Below are 21,929 nucleotides of genomic sequence, written 5' to 3' on the forward strand. Positions count from 1 at the left end.
ATAGCAGTCACACGCAGTAGGTGTTCCCATTATAGTGTGTATATAGCAGTCACACGCAGTAGGTGTTCCCAGCATAGCGTGTCTATCTATACCAGTCACACACAGTAGGTGTTCCCAGCATAGCGTGTCTATCTATACCAGTCACACACAGTAGGTGTTCCCAGCATAGTGTGTCTATCTATACCAGTCACACACAGTAGGTGTTCCCAGCATAGCGTGTCTATCTATACCAGTCACACACAGTAGGTGTTCCCAGCATAGCGTGTCTATCTATACCAGTCACACACAGTAGGTGTTCCCAGCATAGCGTGTCTATCTATACCAGTCACACACAGTAGGTGTTCCCAGCATAGCGTGTCTATCTATACCAGTCACACACAGTAGGTGTTCCCAGCATAGCGTGTCTATCTATACCAGTCACACACAGTAGGTGTTCCCAGCATAGCGTGTCTATCTATCCCAGTCACACACAGTAGGTGTTCCCAGCATAGCGTGTCTATCTATCCCAGTCACACACAGTAGGTGTTCCCAGTATAGCGTGTCTATCTATACCAGTCACACACAGTAGGTGTTCCCAGCATAGCGTGTCTATCTATACCAGTCACACACAGTAGGTGTTCCCAGCATAGCGTGTCTATCTATACCGTCACACACAGTGTGTGGTTCCTTATACAATGCCAACCTCTTGTACAGACCATATGTGTGTCGTGCTCAAGTTACAGTCCAATACCTGCACTGGGCCAGCAAAACAAGCAGTAAGGGAGGGAGCCCTTCTCATCCAACAGCAGCAGCGCACTAACTAAGGGAATGCTTCCACTTTACATAAACATGGTGGCCCTCAGAGGCGCACACTGATTGCTGTATCACAGTAAGTCCCAAGCTTTTCTAGTTACCATATTATACAGTGTTAACCGAGCTTTCATCCTGCTCTGTGCCCGCATTATATACCCACCAGGCAGGCAGCACTTGCTCTGAGCCTGTGACTAACATAGCGGGTCACTCACGACCTTGTACAGGCAAAGCGTGTGGTTTCCTGATGCTAATATATCTTCACGTCATGCATATTTTATGTCGTTTACTAACATTACCAGCTGATTACATTAACCAGTAGTTTACTCTCTATATGCATTTGCTTGATATATCCACTATAGTCTCAGTGCAGTATGGATTTAAAGTGCTTCTGTATTTGAGTAGAAATGCCGATGTCACTGGTAGTAATTGCACTGTGTAGCATTACTTTATTTCTCTTGTAAGGGATGTCCCCTCACTCTGCTCTTATTTTGACTCTCATACATGCTTTGTAAAAAATGCGTGCCCCCTCGTGAAAAAAAATGCCCCCCCCATTTAATTCGCTCTGGAGCCGAGTCTGCCACAACCCCTAACGCAATCTAAACCTACTCTACCTAACCCCCTCTCTGAACTAACCCCCCTAAATTACGGAAAATATTCTAAGTTACAAAAACATTAAAAAAGCTAAAAATAAACTACAGTATCCAAAATAAAAACCCAGCATTATACCTAACACTAAACTACATGCCCTATAAAATAAAAACCCAGCATTATACCTAACACTAAACTACATGCCCCATAAAATAAAAAACCCACCCAAAACAAAAACCCAGCATTATACCTAACACTAAACTACATGCCCCATAAAATAAAAACCCACCCAAAACAAAAACCCAGCATTATACCTAACACTAAACTACATGCCCCATAAAATAAAAACCCAGCATTATACCTAACACTAAACTACATGCCCTATAAAATAAAAAACCCAGCATTATACCTAACACTAAACTACATGCCCCATAAAATAAAAACCCAGCATTATACCTAACACTAAACTACATGCCCTATAAAATAAAAACCCAGCATTATACCTAACACTAAACTACATGCCCCATAAAATAAAAGCCCAGCATTATACCTAACACTAAACTACATGCCCTATAAAATAAAAACCCAGCATTATACCTAACACTAAACTACATGCCCCATAAAATAAAAACCCAGCATTATACCTAACACTAAACTACATGCCCCATAAAATAAAAAACCCACCCAAAACAAAAACCCAGCATTATACCCAACACTAAACTACATGCCCTATAAAATAAAAAACCCAGCATTATACCTAACACTAAACTACATGCCCTATAAAATAAAAACCCAGCATTATACCTAACACTAAACTACATGCCCTATAAAATAAAAACCCAGCATTATACCTAACACTAAACTACATGCCCCATAAAATAAAAAACCCACCCAAAACAAAAACCCAGCATTATACCTAACACTAAACTACATGCCCTATAAAATAAAAACCCAGCATTATACCTAACACTAAACTACATGCCCCATAAAATAAAAACCCAGCATTATACCTAACACTAAACTACATGCCCCATAAAATAAAAACCCAGCATTATACCTAACACTAAACTACATGCCCCATAAAATAAAAACCCAGCATTATACCTAACACTAAACTACATGCCCTATAAAATAAAAACCCAGCATTATACCTAACACTAAACTACATGCCCTATAAAATAAAAACCCAGCATTATACCTAACACTAAACTACATGCCCCATAAAATAAAAACCCAGCATTATACCTAACACTAAACTACATGCCCTATAAAATAAAAACCCAGCATTATACCTAACACTAAACTACATGCCCTATAAAATAAAAACCCAGCATTATACCTAACACTAAACTACATGCCCTATAAAATAAAAACCCAGCATTATACCTAACACTAAACTACATGCCCCATAAAATAAAAAACCCACCCAAAACAAAACAAAAACCTGTAAACTTTTAAACTAAAAAATAATTACAAAAGCCCTTAAAAGGGTCTTTTGTAGCGCATTGCTCTAAAGTGATCAGCTATTTTGCAATAAATAATTAAATTACAACCCCCCCATCTACATTACAAGTAACCCCCCTACCCCGCAAAATAACAAAATCTAATTATATAAAAATAATTTAAAAAAAAACCACCCCAAAAAAGCCCTAACAAAGCACAAACATGGTATTCACCATTTGGAAATCCAGTTCCTCTAGATACGACGTTGGGCCCTCTTTGTACCGATTCCTGGTGCTGGGGGCCCATCTTCGCGGCCTCTTCTGCCGCCTCCACTCTGCAATCTTCTTCAAGCCCTCTTCGTCCTGGCGCCATGTTCGAGAAGGCGGACTTTGGCCCCCTCCGGCCGCATCATCTACACAATCTTCTGTTCTTCAGTTCTCTTCCTAAAGCTCTAGTCTTAATGCGGTCGCTGACGCACACTGAAATTCTGGAAGCGCAGTACCCCAATATATATATAGGTACCATTTAATTTTGATTGACCGTTTTGAAATCAGTCAATCCCTCTTGGCTGATTTAAAAAGGGATAGGAAAGTAAAAATTAATCTTGCATGATTTAGATAGAGCATCTAATTTTAAGACACTAATTCACTTCTATTTTCAAATGTGCTATTGTTATCCCTTGTTGAAAAAGCATACTCAAATATCCTACACTAGTGGGAGCCAGCTGCTGATTGGTGCCTGCACACATTTGTCTCTTGTGCTTGGCTAACTAGTTCATCTAGCTGCCAGTAGTGCAATGATGTTCCTTCAGAAAAGAGAATAAAGCAAATTTGATAATAGACGTAAATTGGAAAGATGTTTAAAATTGCATGTTCTATCTGAATCATGGAAGAAAATTTTGGGGTTCCCTGTCCCTTTAAAATCAGCCAATAGCAATAGCCAATATTCGCAAATCTGTAGGAGGTGGCATTGCCCAAGCAGTTCACCAGAACTGCTTGTGCAATGATAAATGCCGACAGCACATGTCTGTCGGACATGATACACTACAGCCTCAGAACCACTGCTTCATAACTGCTGTTGCCGACGAGCCTTCAGGGGCATCAGGAGCCATTCGGCCCTTGATAAATCTTTTGTCAGGGCGTGTTACAATTTACATTCATTTCATAGCAGAACAGGCTTTGTGTACTCACTATTTTTGTAGTCCTCTGCTTAGGGTTTTATGGAGTCTTTTGAACTCAGCATATTTCAGTGTTGTCTGTTGCTTTGGCACGGTCTGATACCTGCCACTGCTCTTTCTCATACGGTCCGCCCCCCTCAGTGCGTCCCTACACCATGCTACTAAAGATGTCAAGCTCTGTGTGTGATAACTAAACACACTATATATGGGCAATTCTGAAATTAAGTTTTGGACTCCTCAGTTTAAAGGGACAGTCAAGTAAAAAAAAAAAAACATTCATGATTTAAATAGGGCATGTAATTTTAAACAACTTTCCAATTTACTTTTATTACCAATTTTGCTTTGTTCTCTTGGTATTCTTAGTTGAAAGCTAAACCTAGGAGGTTCATATGCTAATTTCTTAGACCTTGAAGGCCACCTCTAATCTGAAAGCATTTTGACAGTTTTTCACCACTAGAGGGCATTAGTTCATGTGGTTCACATAGATAACATTAATCCCAGGCACGTGAAGCTCCTAGGAGTCAGCACTGACTGGCTAAAAATGCAAGTCTGTCAAAAGAACTGAAATAAGGGGGCAGTTTGCAGAGGCTTAGATACAAGGTAATCACAGAGGTTAAAAGTATATTATTATAACTGTGTTGGTTATGCAAAACTGGGGAATGGGTAATAAAGGGATTATCTACATTTTTTGAACAACAAAAATTTTGGTGTTTACTGTCCCTTTAAGCATATATCTGAGAGCAACATTAACCTCTAACGCATTTCACACCCGGAGGCGCTTTGTCAGAGAGTAACAATGGTACAGCTTATGGTGTTTAAAAACATCTATCAACCAATCCATTCACATTTTGTATACACCAATCGGATTTCTACATTTTCGTGTTTCAGTTCAATTTTTAGCAACTTTCTTATTTACTCAGTTTATCAAATTTTCTTCCTTCTCTTGGTATCTTTATTTGAAAAAGCAGGAATGTAAGATTAGGAGCTGGGCCATTTTTGGTTAAGCAAACTGGGTAGTGTTTGCTGATTGGTGGCTACATGTAAATACACTTATAAATACATCTGTACACACATATAAACATATATACACTATTTTTCCTAACACCTGAGACCTCATATCTTTGAGCACTTATAACTTTTGTGTGCAATATTTTTTTTTAAATGTATATTAGATGGTGTTATTATGAGTGTAAGTGTACTTTGTAATGTACTTTTTAGGTTCGCCAGTTAACCACTCTGAGGATGCGCTAACCCGATAAGCATTAACTTGAATTGAGCTCAAGTGATCGTGTTTTACACTCAACTCATAATATGAGCGCAATTTAACATGTGCGCCAACGATCGTGATAACCTGCGTACAAACGTAGTAAGCTGGATAATGAAAAGGCGCACTTTCACGCACTTGAACTTTTATGCACTTATCCGTATATAGTATATATCTCAAGTCAAGCTTCAAACTGTATAGCAATATGCGTGCTTATTTTTACTTCTGTATGAATATGTATATATACTCTGTTTCACCTTCCGGCAGTATGCTCAAGAACATAAATTAAAGTATGTGGTGTAAATACGTATTTCTGTTACATCTGTCGGTATCTCTATAAACCAAAAAAGAGATTACCTTGTATCCATTGTAAAGTTCTGTGCGTTCCTGCGTGGGTGGTAACGAGGCTCCTTGCAACCTGGAGATGAGACACTCCTTAGTCTCACGAAAAGCGATTCCTAGGTAATGTATAATGAGTCCGCTGCAAGGAAAACACATCAGCCGCCTGGTTTGCAAGTAAAAACCGACTTTATTTAAAGTCAAATTGTAGCTTGGTACAAGTTTGCTCGGGAGGGAGCACTAAGAATGAAACGTCCGACGCGTTTCCTGCCCGGAGGCACTTCGTCAGGGACTAAAGCACAATGAATTCCTTAGTTCTTTTAAACACTTAGCATTTCCTGTTACGTTTGCTTACCTGCGTCGCAGCACACCTGTTGTCTTAATTAGGGCAAATACACCGCGGTATTGGTCTCCTCACACACAGCTTGTCCGCGCATGCGCTACGGACCTCACACAGCTACTTCACAATGTATATATATCTTGTATCTATTAGTGTCTCTGTCTGACCAATAGCTGTGTGAGAAAAAACCAAAACGTTTCCGGTTGTTGCTGCAAAAAGTAACACTGGTAAAGCAATTACGTAACAGTGTCTATAGAATCATTTCCAGCTAATATGTTTATAGAAATTATAAAAATTGTAAGAAAAAATATTAATAAAAAACAAAATTAGTATCAAAAAATGCTATTCTTATACACGATCTTTATCTCTTTACTTGTTTATCTAATAGAATGTTTCCGATATTTTTAGTTGAGAGAGGAAAAGAGAATAAAATTCACTAAGCATCCCCCCATATGATCAGATCCACCAAATACAACTTCATATCTATCTTAATAATTATATTATACTTGTATTTGATTGTATTGTGTGGCACCGTATTTCCTCCGTATTTCCTCTTTTATGTTTCCAAATTCAGATTTCTTGTATTAAAACTACAATTCCTCCTTCTACAATCAAATACAAGTATAATATAATTATTAAGATAGATATGAAGTTGTATTTGGTGGATCTGATCATATGGGGGGATGCTTAGTGAATTTTATTCTCTTTTCCTCTCTCAACTAAAAAGATCGGAAACATTCTATTAGATAAACAAGTAAAGAGATAAAGATCGTGTATAAGAATAGCATTTTTTGATACTAATTTTGTTTTTTATTAATATTTTTTCTTACAATTTTTATAATTTCTATAAACATATTAGCTGGAAATGATTCTATAGACACTGTTACGTAATTGCTTTACCAGTGTTACTTTTTGCAGCAACAACCGGAAACGTTTTGGTTTTTTCTCACACAGCTATTGGTCAGACAGAGACACTAATAGATACAAGATATATATACATTGTGAAGTAGCTGTGTGAGGTCCGTAGCGCATGCGCGGACAAGCTGTGTGTGAGGAGACCAATACCGCGGTGTATTTGCCCTAATTAAGACAACAGGTGTGCTGCGACGCAGGTAAGCAAACGTAACAGGAAATGCTAAGTGTTTAAAAGAACTAAGGAATTCATTGTGCTTTAGTCCCTGACGAAGTGCCTCCGGGCAGGAAACGCGTCGGACGTTTCATTCTTAGTGCTCCCTCCCGAGCAAACTTGTACCAAGCTACAATTTGACTTTAAATAAAGTCGGTTTTTACTTGCAAACCAGGCGGCTGATGTGTTTTCCTTGCAGCGGACTCATTATACATTACCTACAAACGTAGTAATCTGGCCCAATATGTTTTAAGAACACTAACGCTACATTCAACAACACATATTGGTTAGAAGTGTTGGCAAACAACACCTGCAACTATACATTGCATTGCCTAGTAAAATAATTTCAGATAGCAAAGCACTACTGTAAAAAAAGAAATGTAGTTATTTCCCCTATATTTAGCTCTCAGTCACTGTCCTTGGCAGGCATTGAATCTCGGTCTACCTGTTACTGTTTATTTGTGCTGTCCATGTGTCACTCTGAATTCTGATATGATCCTATGCTCTGATAGCATTGTACCTGGATCCATGTAATTTCATGAATTGCCTGCAAACACTCATTACCTGATTATTGTGTTTCTAGCAGTAATCCAGCATTGTCTTTACAGTTTTGTCTCCTGTTTACTGACTACAAACCTCCACTATGACTTGTATGAATACTCTGGCTCTCTCCAATTTTTTGCTTTAGCTGGTCAGAACTATTTTATTCAACTCCTTGTAAGCACTACTTTCACGGTATAATATTCTATTACTCCTTTGGATGTATTTTAAGTGTGCTATACAATACAATGTATAACTGAAGGAACACAGTATCAGAACTTAACTTGTTAATGTATTTGTAACAAGTGCAGTAAATCCAGCTACTACCAAGTAACTATTTTATTAGAAATCGGCTTAATATTGCCTGTAACAAGTTGACAAATGTATCCGAAGTATAAGTGTCTGAGCAGAGCAAGGAAGGGAGTCAATTCACATATGTGGAAGAGGGAACAGATTACATAGACCTACAATTACTAACTGAGGAAAATAGTTACAGTAAACTTAGGTACAAGTCACTCTACATAGTACAGGCAAAGGGCGGCTAGGTGCACACTTTTGATCTTACTCACGACCTGCCGAATATCCAACAGTACCTAGTAGCAGCTGTGCAGTGAACGGAGGTTGAGCGTCTGAAACTCTGTAGACAAGAGGACCTCGTCTAATGACGTAGTGCCGACAAGTTACGAAGTTAGATGTCTGAAGAAAGGTTAGATGCGGAGATCCGATAATACACACAGGTAACGCTGTAAGGCAAAACTGGACACAAATATTGTGTAAAGGCTAGCACATTATTGAGGGTGTATACTTCAATAAACCAGCAAAGGACGGTAGTGAGCTGGTAGAATATATACAGGTGTAAAATGGTAACGATTAAGCCTTAAGGTGGTAATGAAAGATGAGAGAAAAAGTCTATTAAGTTGGACTAGAGGTTTGGAGCATGACACACAGCTTTTTCTGTGCCGGCCTGCCTGTATCAGCTCTTGTATTCCAACCCAGCTAAGCACTGTTACAGCCTTATAGTTATCCTAGAAGAAAATGTCCTGCAATAAATGTTTCAAATGGATAGATCAGATCAGACATGAGTACTTCCAAGGAAAGTCACAAATACTTTTAATATCTGAATATTGACACTGCTCATTGCATTCACTGAATGAAAAAAAATGTACAGCTCCTGCAAAGTGCCTCTTGATCTAGGGGAGGCCTCTGTGCAAAAAATAAACGTAATTAATATCTGTCACTCTTTAGACATATTAGGATAGAACATCTTGTAGCAAAATCCTCATGACAGTCAAAAAAAACACCCATGATCTTTTAAAGAGTTGGCGGGACCAGTTAATGCATTTTGAGGACTCCTATTGAGGCATATAAAAGTATGTAACACAATATCTTTGCCAACCCAAACTTTGCTGTTTTCCTTAACCCCTTAGTGACCAGAGCACTTTTCCATTTTCTGTCCGTTTGGGACCAAGGCTATTTTTACATTTCTGCAGGGTTTGTGTTTAGCTGTAATTTTCCTCTTACTCGTTTACTGTACCCACACATATTATATACCGTTTTTCTCGCCATTAAATGGACTTTCTAAAGATACCATTATTTTCATCATATCTTATAATTTACTATAAAATAATTTATAAAATATGAGGAAAAAATGGAAAAAAACACACTTTTTCTAACTTTGAACCCCAAAATCTGTTGCACATCTACAACCACCAAAAAACACCCATGCTAAATAGTTTCTAAATTTTGTCCTTAGTTTAGAAATACCCAATGTTTACATGTTCTTTGCTTTTTTTGGCAAGTTATAGGGCAATAAATATAAGTAGCACTTTACTATTTCCAAACCATTATTTTTCAAAATTAGCGCTAGTTACATTGGAACACTGATATCTTTCAGGAATACCTGAATATCCCTTGACATGTATATATTTTTTTTTAGAAGACAACCCAAAGTATTGATCTAGGTCAATTTTGGTATAGTTCATGCCACCATTTCACCGCCAAATGCGATCAAACACAAAAAATCGTTCACTTTTTCACAAATTTTTTCCACAAACTTTCAGTTTCTCACTGAAATTATTTACAAACTGCTTGTGCAATTATGGCATAAATGGTTGTAAATTCTTCTCTGGGATCCCCTTTGTTCAGAAATAGCAGACATATATGGCTTTGGCATTGCTTTTTGGTAATTAGAAGGCCGCTAAATGCCACTGCGCACCACACGTGTATTATGCCCAGCAGTGAAGGGGTTAATTAGGGAGCATGTAAGGAGCTTTTTGGGGTATTTTTAGCTTTAGTGTAGTGTAGTAGACAACCCCAAGTATTGATCTAGGCCCATTTTGGTATATTTCATGCCACCATTTCACCGCCAAATGCGATCAAATTAAAAAAAACGTTAAATTTTTCACAATTTTAGGTTTCTCACTGAAATCATTTACAAACAGCTTGTGCAATTATGGCACAAATGGTTGTAAATGCTTCTCTGGGATCCCCTTTGTTCAGAAATAGCAGACATATGACTTTGGCGTTGCTTTTTGGTAATTAGAATGCTGCTAAATGGCGCTGCGCATCACACGTGTATTATGGCTAGCAGTGAAGGGGTTAATTAGGTAGCTTTAGGGAGCTTGCAGGGTTAATTTTAGCTTTAGTGTAGAGATCAGCCTCCCACCTGAAAACATCAGACCCCCTGATCCCTCCCAAACATCTCTCTTCCCTCCCCTACCCCACAAATGTCCCTGTCATCTTAAGTACTGGCAGAAAATTTTGGCTTTTTTGTGCATTTTTTTTATAGCATATTTACATATGCTTCTGTGTAGGATCCCCCTTAGCCCCCAACCTCACTGATCCCCCACCAAACAGCTCTCTAACCCTCCCCCTCTGACTTAATGTGCGCCATCTTGCAGTACCCATTTTAGTGAAAAATATGCTGTTTTTATTAAAAAAAATGTCCCTTTTCTGTAGTGTAGCTTCCCCCCCCAATAACAACCCCCCACCCCTTCAGATCCCTTAGATGTTTTTAAAAAAATAAGTTTATTTTCATTTTTTTTACAATTTACTTGTAACTTTTTTTCTGTAGTGTAGCGGTTCCCACCCGCTCCCGCCCCGTGCACGCGCCCGCCCGCCACCCCCCGTGCGCACCCCTGAAAGCTCCGCCCCCGATCCCGCCCCCTCCACCTTACAGAGCTCACCGATGGCCGCCCAACCGCCTCCCACCCACCAACGATACCGGCCATCGATGTCTGGTGCAGAGGGCCACAGAGTGGCTCTCTCTGCATCGGATGGCCAGAAAGTGTTATTGCAGGATGCCTCGATGTCGAGGCATCACTGCAAAAACCGGAAAGCAGCTGGAAGCGAGCAGGATCGCTTCCAGCTGCTTTCCAGACTGAGGACGTGCAGGGTATGTCCTTGGTCGTTAACTGACATCCTTTAGAGGACGTACCCTGCACGTCCTCGGTCATTAAGGGGTTAAACAAGTGATTTCAGCTCATCCTTTAAAATGTATAGGTAAATCTCCTTTCTCTATATGACATCTCCTAGCAACACTCTTTATCACATGCCAATCTCCTGTGCTAAGGAGGTCTGAGCGATCCATTCTAGGGTGTGCTATTCCCCCCTTCGAGCTGTGTGCTACTTCTTGGTGTCACGCTGTTTCCCTGTTGTTTAGGTATGATACATTTCACACAGGTAAAGCTATTTAAGGCCACTTGACACTCTAGTTTACACCCGTGTATTGGATTAATTCCTGGGTACCCTATTTATGAATTGCTTCTTTGTGTACTGAACTTTGCATGAATTTAAACTTGCTTTTGGACTGAGATGTTGCTTTTGACACTGCCTGCTTGTTGCTGACTTTTGGCAAGAACTATATTATTATTATCATTTATTTGTATAGCACCGCCACATTCCGTAGCGCTGGGTACAATGATAGGGGTATACAATATGAAAAGACATGTTTTACACGGTCACTAGGGGGTGCTCAATATCAGAATGTACAGTAGAAATGTATATTAAAATATATATATACACATAAATAAAAAACTAAACCTCGACTATTAAACAATATGTGGTCTAAAATGGAAAATGGACTCTCAGAAAGATAATAAATCTCTATAGGTAAGTAGCCCAATAAATTAGCTAAAATCAGTCCTCAAAGTCCAATAATAGACTGGGGTATTAGTTGGTCTCTTGATTACTGGATGTGGTGAAATGCTTCAAAAATCTGAAATCTACAAAGGCTGCACTCTCCCTTCTCCTTCGCAAAGCAGCAATTCTAGACAAATAAAAAAAACACAAAGAGGTGCCAAAATATGCGTATCAGTAGGTTCACACCGTCAAGATGTATATAGTAAGCACAGGGTACTCACATTTACAAGGAGCACACCAATGTGCTTGTAGACGCAGGCTGGTTATCGCAGCTAACCGGCTAGCTGATCCTTGGTGCTTGAACTAGAAACCAGGAAATGGATAGTAATTCGCTCCAATATAATGTCTGAATTAAGGTATTATGTTAAAACATTTATTGTCAGAAACAACAAGTAAAAACATACCACAGAAATTTAAAAACAGAGCATTAAAAACATGTAATCTTACGCGTTTCTCTGCACCGTTGCCGTTTTATCAGTCATATTAAACATTTTAAAACTGTTGGCTTTATAGCCAAACACTACCATATGTCAACAGGAACTCCCATGTGTGGGAGTGAACAACAAACCAATTATTAACCTAATCAAGGTGGGTGTGTAACTCGTACCTGTTCGTGCATACAGGTAAAATCAAACATTTCTTTTAGAATCCCAGTCTTATGGAGCGGGGTAGAGAGTTCCAGAGGACAGGACGTGAGAAGTCTTGGAGGTGGGAGTGGGACATAAAGATAACAGGAGTGTAGAGATATAGGTCAGAGATTGATCGAAGAGGACGGGATGGGGAATATTTCACGATGAAAGAGGAAATATAGTTGGGAGTTAGACTGTTGAGTGCTTTGTAAGTTAGGGTTAATACTTTAAATTGTATTCTGGAGTGTATGGGAGACCAGTGTAGAGACTGGCAGCGCGGAGCAGCTGATGTAGATCAGAGACTTAGGTGGATGAGTCTAGCAGAAGCATTCATAATAGATTGGAGGGAGGAAAGGCGGTGTTTTGGAAGGCCATTTAGAAGTAGATTGCAATAATAAATGCGTGACAAAATGAGGCAATGATTTAGTATTTTTGTATTTTTTTGAGTAAGGAAGGAACGAATTCTGGAAATGTTGCATAGGTGTAAATGGCAGGATTTGGTAAGCGCTTGTATATGTGGATTGAATGTGAGTTCTGAGTCAAGTGTGATCCCAAGACAGCGGACCTGGGATGAGGTGTTGAGAATAGAGTCTCCAACCGTCAGAGAAATGTCAGGTGTTGGATGTCTTGAAGAAGGGGGAATAAGAAGCAGCTCAGTTTTGGACAGATTGAGGTTGCAGGTAGTGTGAAGACTTTCAAGAGGAAATTGCAGAGAGACAGTTGGAAATCTGGTTGAGTAATAGAGGGAGAGATATCAGGAGAGGAAAGATAGATTTGGGTATCATCAGCATATAAGTGGTACTGGAATCCAAAGGAGAAGTTTTTTTAAGGGAGGATGTATACAGAGAGAAAAGCAAGGGACCCAAGAGAGAGCTCTGTGGTACTCCAACTGAGAAAGGCATAGGATCACAAGATATGTTGTTAAAGGAAACTGAAAACTAGCAGTTTGAGAGATATGAGGCAAACCAGGAGAGGTCTGTGTCTCGGATGCCAAATTAATGTAGTATTTTTAGAAAGAGAGGATGATCAACTGTGTCAAAAGCAGCGGACAGGTCAAGAACAGGGTGATAGAGAAGTCAAGGGGAACTAACTCTTAATAGGGGGCGCTATTGGTCAAATAAAAGAAGTATAAATAGAACTAAAACAATGGTATATTCAAATCAAAATGTGTCTGTATGTAATATACACCCTACAAAAGTTAAGATGTATAGTGAAAAAAAAATACTAATACAAAAATGTTAACAAACATAGATCTCTATGCGTAACTGTCCATTTATAACAAATGGGCCAACTGAAAGTTAGTGGATGAAGCTGTTGCTCCATGGTATCGATAGCAGGGATATGAAAAAAGGCTGCACTCTACTCACATGAAGATGTCACGAAATCTGAAGATTGAAGAAAACAAGAGAGGTGCCTGTGTGTACCAATAACACAATAATCACAATCATTAAACCCTAGTCATGGTACTCACATTTGTGAAGAGCACTCAGACTGGATATTTGACAACAACCCAGCTCACTGATCAGTCTGAATACAGGAACATAGTAACTTCAGATCTGGGGAAAAGGAAACAGACATGGTGTCTGTCAGTAATAAAACAGAGTGGTATCAGTATATAAACCCTCATCAGGGTACTCACATTTGTGAAGAGCACTCAGACAGTGCTATCAGAAGCAGGCTGGATATTTGACAGCAACCCAGCTCACTGATCCAACCGGTGGCAGGAACACTGGAACTCAGGAACCCTGGGGCACTGGGGACCCAGTAACTTAAAAGTGCAAAAATATGCTGCAGAGGTGCTGCAGTTAGTGCAGCCAGAAACTCCCTAAGGGAGTGGTAGGTGATTGGTAGGCAAGTAAGGCAAGGTTCCAAGGAAATAAAATTGTTAAAAGAAAATGTATTAAACATCAAGGTATGAATAAAATAATGGAACCAGAAGGTAGGGAATGCTAGCAGCCCTCCTTACAAATTGCAACGCGTTTCTCAGCGCTTCAAAACACTGTTTCATCAGGCATACAATCTAAGCTATGAATAGCCTTTAAAGGGACAGTCAACACCAGAATTTTTGTTGTTTAAAAAGAAAGATAATCCCTTTATTACCCATTTCCCAATTTTGCATAACCAACACAGTTATAATAATACACGTTTTACCTCTGTGATTATCTTGTATCTAAGCCTCTGCAAACTGCCCCCTGGTTTCAGTTCTTTTGACAGACATGCAGTTTAGCCAATCAGTGCTCAGTCCTAGGTCACTTTACGTGCATGAGCTCAATGTTATCTATATGAAACATGTGAACTAATGCCCTCTAGTGGTCAAAATGTATTCAGATTAGAGGCAGTCTTCAAGGTCTAAGAAATTAGCATATGAACCTCCTAGTTTTAGCTTTCAACTAAGAATACCAAGAGAACAAAGCAAAATTGGTGATAAAAGTAAATTGGGAAGTTGTTTAAAATTGCATGCCCTATTTAAAACATGAAAGTTTTTTTTGGACTTGACTGTCCCTTTAAATACACATACAAGCCCTATCAAATGTAATACAAACAAATTAACTCTAGAGGGAGTTCTCACCAGCGTAACCCATTGTTGGAAATGTTTATTTCATTAATCCTATACAGTATATTTTAATGATACAAATCACCTTATGGTTTATAAGAGTTTTTAGATGTGTCACAATTAATACAGGCATCTGTGCAAGGGGGCTATTCCACATCATACCCTATTTACCAACTGCAGTGTTAGTTATATACATTTTTAAATAGTTCTATATTACCCAGAGCAATCTCCCTCCATTAGCTTTATTATCTTTATAGAACATTCTCAAGGAAATGCAATAAACATTGTAGTTTGTCTTACCTTTGGGAGAGGTTATTAGTATTAATCTGTGTAAAAAACATATTTTAAATCAGTGGGGAAAAATGAATGAAAATCGTCATCATAGGTGTGTGAGAAGAAATGAACTGAGTAACAATATTAAGCCAATGATGTGGGTGTTAAATAAACATACTCACACAGACACTAATTGGCGCTTACAACCCAAGTTACATAAAAATTCCTTCTAAGTGATTCAAGTATTCACTATTTTGATCTTAAAATACAAACAATTGGTAATCTGTTGGAACAAAACCCAGACACCCCTTTAATAGTTCTAAGGAGTGTTATGTATATAAACTTACTTTACATATAATTGTACAAAAAGTATGATATTTTCAATATTACCAAAATGCAGAGTCCTGATTGAAAGATCCGCTTATGTATAAAGTCTGATGCTGCTTGTTTTACCAAATGGAGTAGGGCAGAAACTTAAACTCTAAAAGAAAAAAGCGCAAAACAGACTCAAGTGTAGTAATATAAAACACCAAGAAGCGCATATAAAAGTTACACTTACAGTGTTTATTAAAATGAATGCAGTAAAATCGGAGAAAACTCCATCCAATAGACACAGAATAAAACGTTCCCTTTTCGGGTACTTAATGTTCAGTGTTATGGTCTTTAACCGGTCCCAGCTCCTCTGCGCGGTGTGAATTTCCGTGTTCCTTCCTGATATCCAACGGAACTGTAACTGTTGAACACTCCGCCTCCAGAACTACGGGTACTTGAACGTCCAAAAAACATAATTTATGTAAGAACTTACCTGATAAATTCATTTCTTTCATATTAGCAAGAGTCCATGAGCTAGTGACGTATGGGATATACATTCCTACCAGGAGGGGCAAAGTTTCCCAAACCTCAAAATGCCTATAAATACACCCCTCACCACACCCACAAATCAGTTTAACGCATAGCCAAGAAGTGGGGTGATAAGACAAAAGTGCGAAAGCATAAAAAATAATTGTGCTTTATACAAAAAAATCATAACCACCTCAAAAAAGGGTGGGCCTCATGGACTCTTGCTAATATGAAAGAAATGAATTTATCAGGTAAGTTCTTACATAAATTATGTTTTCTTTCATGTAATTAGCAAGAGTCCATGAGCTAGTGAGGTATGGGATAATGAATACCCAAGATGTGGATCTTCCACGCAAGAGTCACTAGAGAGGGAGGGATAAAATAAAAACAGCCAATTCCGCTGAAAAATAATCCACACCCCAAAACAAAGTTTAAATCATATAAAGAAAAAAACTGAAATTATAAGCAGAAGAATCAAACTGAAACAGCTGCCTGAAGTACTTTTCTACCAAAGACTGCTTCAGAAGAAGAAAACACATCAAAATGGTAGAATTTAGTAAAAGTATGCAAAGAAGACCAAGTTGCTGCTTTGCAAATTTGATCAACCGAAGCTTCATTCCTAAATGCCCAGGAAGTAGAGACTGACCTAGTCGAATGAGCTGTAATCCTTTGAGGCGGAGTTCTACCCGACTCAACATAAGCATGATGAATCAAAGACTTTAACCAAGATGCCAAAGAAATGGCAGAAGCCTTCTGACCTTTCCTAGAACCAGAAAAGATAACAAATAGACTAGAAGTCTTTCGGAAATCTTTAGTAGCTTCAACATAATATTTCAAAGCTCTAACTACATCCAAAGAATGCAACGATCTTTCCTTAGAGTTCTTAGGATTAGGACACAATGAAGGAACTACAATTTCTCTACTAATGTTGTTAGAATTCACAACATCAGGTAAAAATTTAAATAAAGTTCGCAACACCGCCTTATCCTGATGAAAAATCAGAAAAGGAGACTCACAAGAAAGAGCAGATAATTCAGAAACTCTTCTAGCAGAAGAAATGGCCAAAAGAAACAAAACTTTCCAAGAAAGTAATTTAATATCCAGCGAATGCATAGGTTCAAACGGAGGAGCTTGAAGAGTCCCCAGAACCAAATTCAAACTCCAAGGAGGAGAAATTGACTTAATGACAGGTTTTATACGAACCAAAGCCTGTACAAAACAATGAATGTCAGGAAGATTAGCAATCTTTCTGTGAAAAAGAACAGAAAGAGCAGAGATTTGTCCTTTCAAGGAACTTGCAGACAAACCTTTATCCAAACCATCCTGAAGAAACTGTAAAATTCTAGGAATTCTAAAAGAATGCCAAGAAAAATGATGAGAAGAACACCAAGAAATGTAAGCCTTCCAAACTCGATAATATATCTTCCTAGATACAGATTTACGAGCCTATAACATAGTATTAATTACGGAGTCAGAGAAACCTCTATGACTGAGAATCAAGCGTTCAATCTCCATACCTTCAAATTTAAGGATTTGAGATCCTGATGGAAAAAAGGACCTTGCGATAGAAGGTCTGGTCTTAACGGAAGAGTCCACGGTTGGCAAGTAGCCATCCGGACAAGATCTGCATACCAAAACCTGTGTGGCCATGCTGGAGCCACCAGCAGAACAAGCGAATGCTCCTTTAGAATCTTGGAAATCACTCTTGGAAGAAGAACTAGAGGCAGAAAGATATAGGCAGGATGATACTTCCAAGGAAGTGACAATGCATCCACTGCTTCCGCCTGAGGATCCCTGGATCTGGACAGATACCTGGGAAGCTTCTTGTTTAGATGAGAAGCCATGAGATCTATTTCTGGAAGTCCCCACATTTGAACAATCTGACAAAATACCTCTGGGTGAAGAGACCATTCGCCCGGATGTAATGTTTGGCGACTGAGATAATCCGCTTCCCAATTGTCTATACCTGGGATATGAACCACAGAAATTAGACAGGAGCTGGATTCCGCCCATACAAGTATTCGAGATACTTCTTTCATAGCCAGAGGACTGTGAGTCCCTCCTTGATGATTGACATATGCCACGGTTGTGACATTGTCCGTCTGAAAACAAATGAACGACTCTCTCTTTAGAAGAGGCCACGACTGAAGAGCTCTGACAATCGCACGGAGTTCCAAAATGTTGATTGGTAATCTCGCCTCCTGAGATTCCCAAACCCCTTGTGCTGTCAGAGACCCCCATACAGCTCCCCAACCTGTAAGACTTGCATCTGTTGACATCACAGTCCAGGTCGGAAGAACAAAAGAAGCCCCCTGAACTAAACGATGGTGGTCTGTCCACCACGTCAGAGAGTGTCGTACAATCGGTTTTAAAGATATTAATTGTGATATCTTTGTATAATCCCTGCACCACTGGTCAAGCATACAGAGCTGAAGAGGTAGCATGTGAAAACGAGCAAAGGAAATCGCGTCCGATGCAGCAGTCATAAGACCTAGAATTTCCATGCATAAGGCTACCGAAGGGAATGATTGAGACTGAAGGTTTCGACAAGCTGAAACCAATTTCAGATGTCTCTTGTCTGTCAGCGACAGAGTCATGGACACTGAATCTATCTGGAAACCTAAAAAGGTTACCCTTGTCTGAGGAATCAAAGAACTCTTTGGTAAATTGATCCTCCAACCATGTTCTCGAAGAAACGATACAAGTCGATTCGTATGAGATTCTGCTAAATGTGAAGACTGAGCAAGTACCAAGATATCGTCCAAATAAGGAAATACCACAATACCCTGTTCTCTGATTACAGATAGAAGGGCACCGAGAACCTTTGTAAAAATCCTTGGAGCTGTTGCTAGGCCAAACGGCAGAGCCACAAACTGGTAATGCTTGTCTAGAAAAGAGAATCTCAGAAACTGATAGTGATCTGGATGAATCGGAATATGCAGATATGCATCTTGTAAATCTATTGTGGACATATAATGCCCTTGCTGAACAAAAGGCAGAATAGTCCTTATAGTTACCATTTTGAATGTTGGTATCCTTACATAACAATTCAATATTTTTAAATCCAGAACTGGTCTGAAGGAATTCTCCTTCTTTGGTACAATGAAGAGATTTGAGTAAAACCCCAGCCCCTGTTCCAAAACTGGAACTGGCACAATTACTCCAGCCAACTCTAGATCTGAAACACATTTCAGAAATGCTTGAGCCTTCACTGGATTTATTGGGACACGGGAAAGAAAAAATCTTCTTGCAGGATGCCTTATCTTGAAGCCTATTCTGTACCCTTGTGAAACAATATCCTGAATCCAAAGATTGTGAATCGAATTGATCCAAATTTCTTTGAAAAATCGTAATCTGCCCCCTACCAGCTGGGCTGGAATGAGGGCAGCACCTTCATGTGGACTTAGGAGCTGACTTTGGCTTTCTAAAAGGCTTGGATTTATTCCAGACTGGAGATGGTTTCCAAACTGATACCGCTCCTGTAGGGGAAGGATCAGGTTTTTGTTCCTTATTGTGACGAAAGGAACGAAAACGATTAGCAGACCTAAATTTACCTTTAGATTTTTTATCCTGTGGTAAAAAAGTTCCTTTCCCCCCAGTAACAGCTGAAATAATAGAATCCAACTGTGAACCAAACAATTTATTACCCTGGAAAGAAAGGGAAAGCAAAGTTGACTTAGAAGACATATCAGCATTCCAAGTTTTAAGCCATAAAGCTCTTCTAGCTAAAATAGCTAAAGACATATACCTGACATCAACCCTAATGATATCAAAGATGGCATCACAAATAAAGTTATTAGCATGTTGAAGAAGATTAACAATGCTATGAGTATTATGATCTGTTACTTGTTGTGCTAAAGCTTCCAACCAGAAAGTTGAAGCTGCAGCAACATCCGCCAAAGATATAGCAGGTCTAAGAAGATTACCTGAACATAAGTAAGCTTTTCTTAGAAAGGATTCAATTTTCCTATCTAAAGGATCCTTAAAGGAAGTACTATCTGCCGTAGGAATAGTAGTACTTTTAGCAAGAGTAGAGATAGCCCCATCAACCTTAGGGATTTTGTCCCAAAACTCTAATCTGTCAGATGGCACAGGATATAATTGCTTAAACCGTTTAGAAGGAGTAAATGAATTACCCAAATTATTCCATTTCCTGGAAATTACTTCAGAAATAGCATCAGGGACGGGAAAAACCTCCGGAATAACTACAGGAGGTTTAAAAACCGTATTCAAACGTTTAGATTTAGTATCAAGAGGACCAGATTCCTCTATTTCTAATGCAATTAAGATTTCTTTAAGTAAAGAACGAATAAATTCCATTTTGAATAAATATGAAGATTTATCAGTATCAACCTCTGAACCAGAATCCTCTGAACCAGAAAAATCATTATCAGAAACAGAATCAGAATGATGATGTTCATTTAAAAATTCATCTGAAAAATGAGAAGTTTTAAAAGACCTTTTACGTTTACTGGAAGGAGGAATAACAGACATAGCCTTCTTAATAGATTTAGAAACAAAATCTCTTATGTTAACAGGAACACCCTGAATATTAGATGTTGATGGAACAGCAACAGGTAATGGAACATTACTACAGGAAATATTATCTGCATTAATAAGTTTGTCATGACATTCATTACAAACAACAGCCGGAGGAACAGTTACCACAAGTTTACAACAAATACACTTAACTTTGGTAGATCCAGCATCAGGCAGCAATTTTCCAGAAGTATCTTCTGATTCAGGGTCAATCTGAGACATCTTGCAATATGTAATAGAAAAAACAACATATAAAGCAAAATTGATCAAATTCCTTAAATGACAGTTTCAGGAATGGGAAAAAATGCCAATGAACAAGCTTCTAGCAACCAGAAGCAAATAAGCAATGAGACTTAAATAATGTGGAGACAATAATGACGCCCATATTTTTTAGCGCCAAAAAAAAAAAGATGCCCACATTATTTGGCTCCTAAATGCTTAAAGCGCCAAAAATGACGCCACATCCGGTGACGCCGACATTTTTGGCGCAAAAAACGTCAAAAAAATGACGCAACTTCCGGCGACAAGTATGACGCCGGAAATGACAAAGAAAACATTTTTGCGCCAAAAATTATGCAATAAAAAAAAAGCATTTTCAGCCCCCGCGAGCCTAACAGCCCACAGGAAAAAAGTCAAATTTTAAGGTAAGAAAAATTGATTATTCATATGCATTATCCCAAATAATGAAACTGACTGTCTGAAATAAGGAATGTTGAACATCCTGAATCAAGGCAAATAAATGTTTAAACACATATATTTAGAACTTTATATAAAAGTGCCCAACCATAGCTTAGAGTGTCACAAAAATAAGACTTACTTACCCCAGGACACTCATCTACATGTAGTAGAAAGCCAAACCAGTACTGAAACGAGAATCAGTAGAGGTAATGGTATATATAAGAGTATATCCTCGATCTGAAAAGGGAGGTAAGAGATGAATCTCTACGACCGATAACAGAGAACCTATGAAATAGACCCCGTAGAAGGAGATCATTGAATTCAAATAGGCAATACTCTCTTCACATCCCTCTGACATTCACTGCACACTGAGAGGAAAACCGGGCTCCAGCCTGCTGCGAAGCGCATATCAACGAAGAATCTAGCACAAACTTATTTCACCACCTCCATGGGAGGCAAAGTTTGTAAAACTGATTTGTGGGTGTGGTGAGGGGTGTATTTATAGGCATTTTGAGGTTTGGGAAACTTTGCCCCTCCTGGTAGGAATGTATATCCCATACGTCACTAGCTCATGGACTCTTGCTAATTACATGAAAGAAATAGGCCTTGATGATCCTCTACGCGTTTCGTCTGCTAGCGTGCAGACTTTTTCAAGAGGGTAAACAGT

Source organism: Bombina bombina, chromosome 12, assembly GCF_027579735.1.
Source record: "Bombina bombina isolate aBomBom1 chromosome 12, aBomBom1.pri, whole genome shotgun sequence".
Lineage (NCBI taxonomy): Eukaryota > Metazoa > Chordata > Amphibia > Anura > Bombinatoridae > Bombina > Bombina bombina.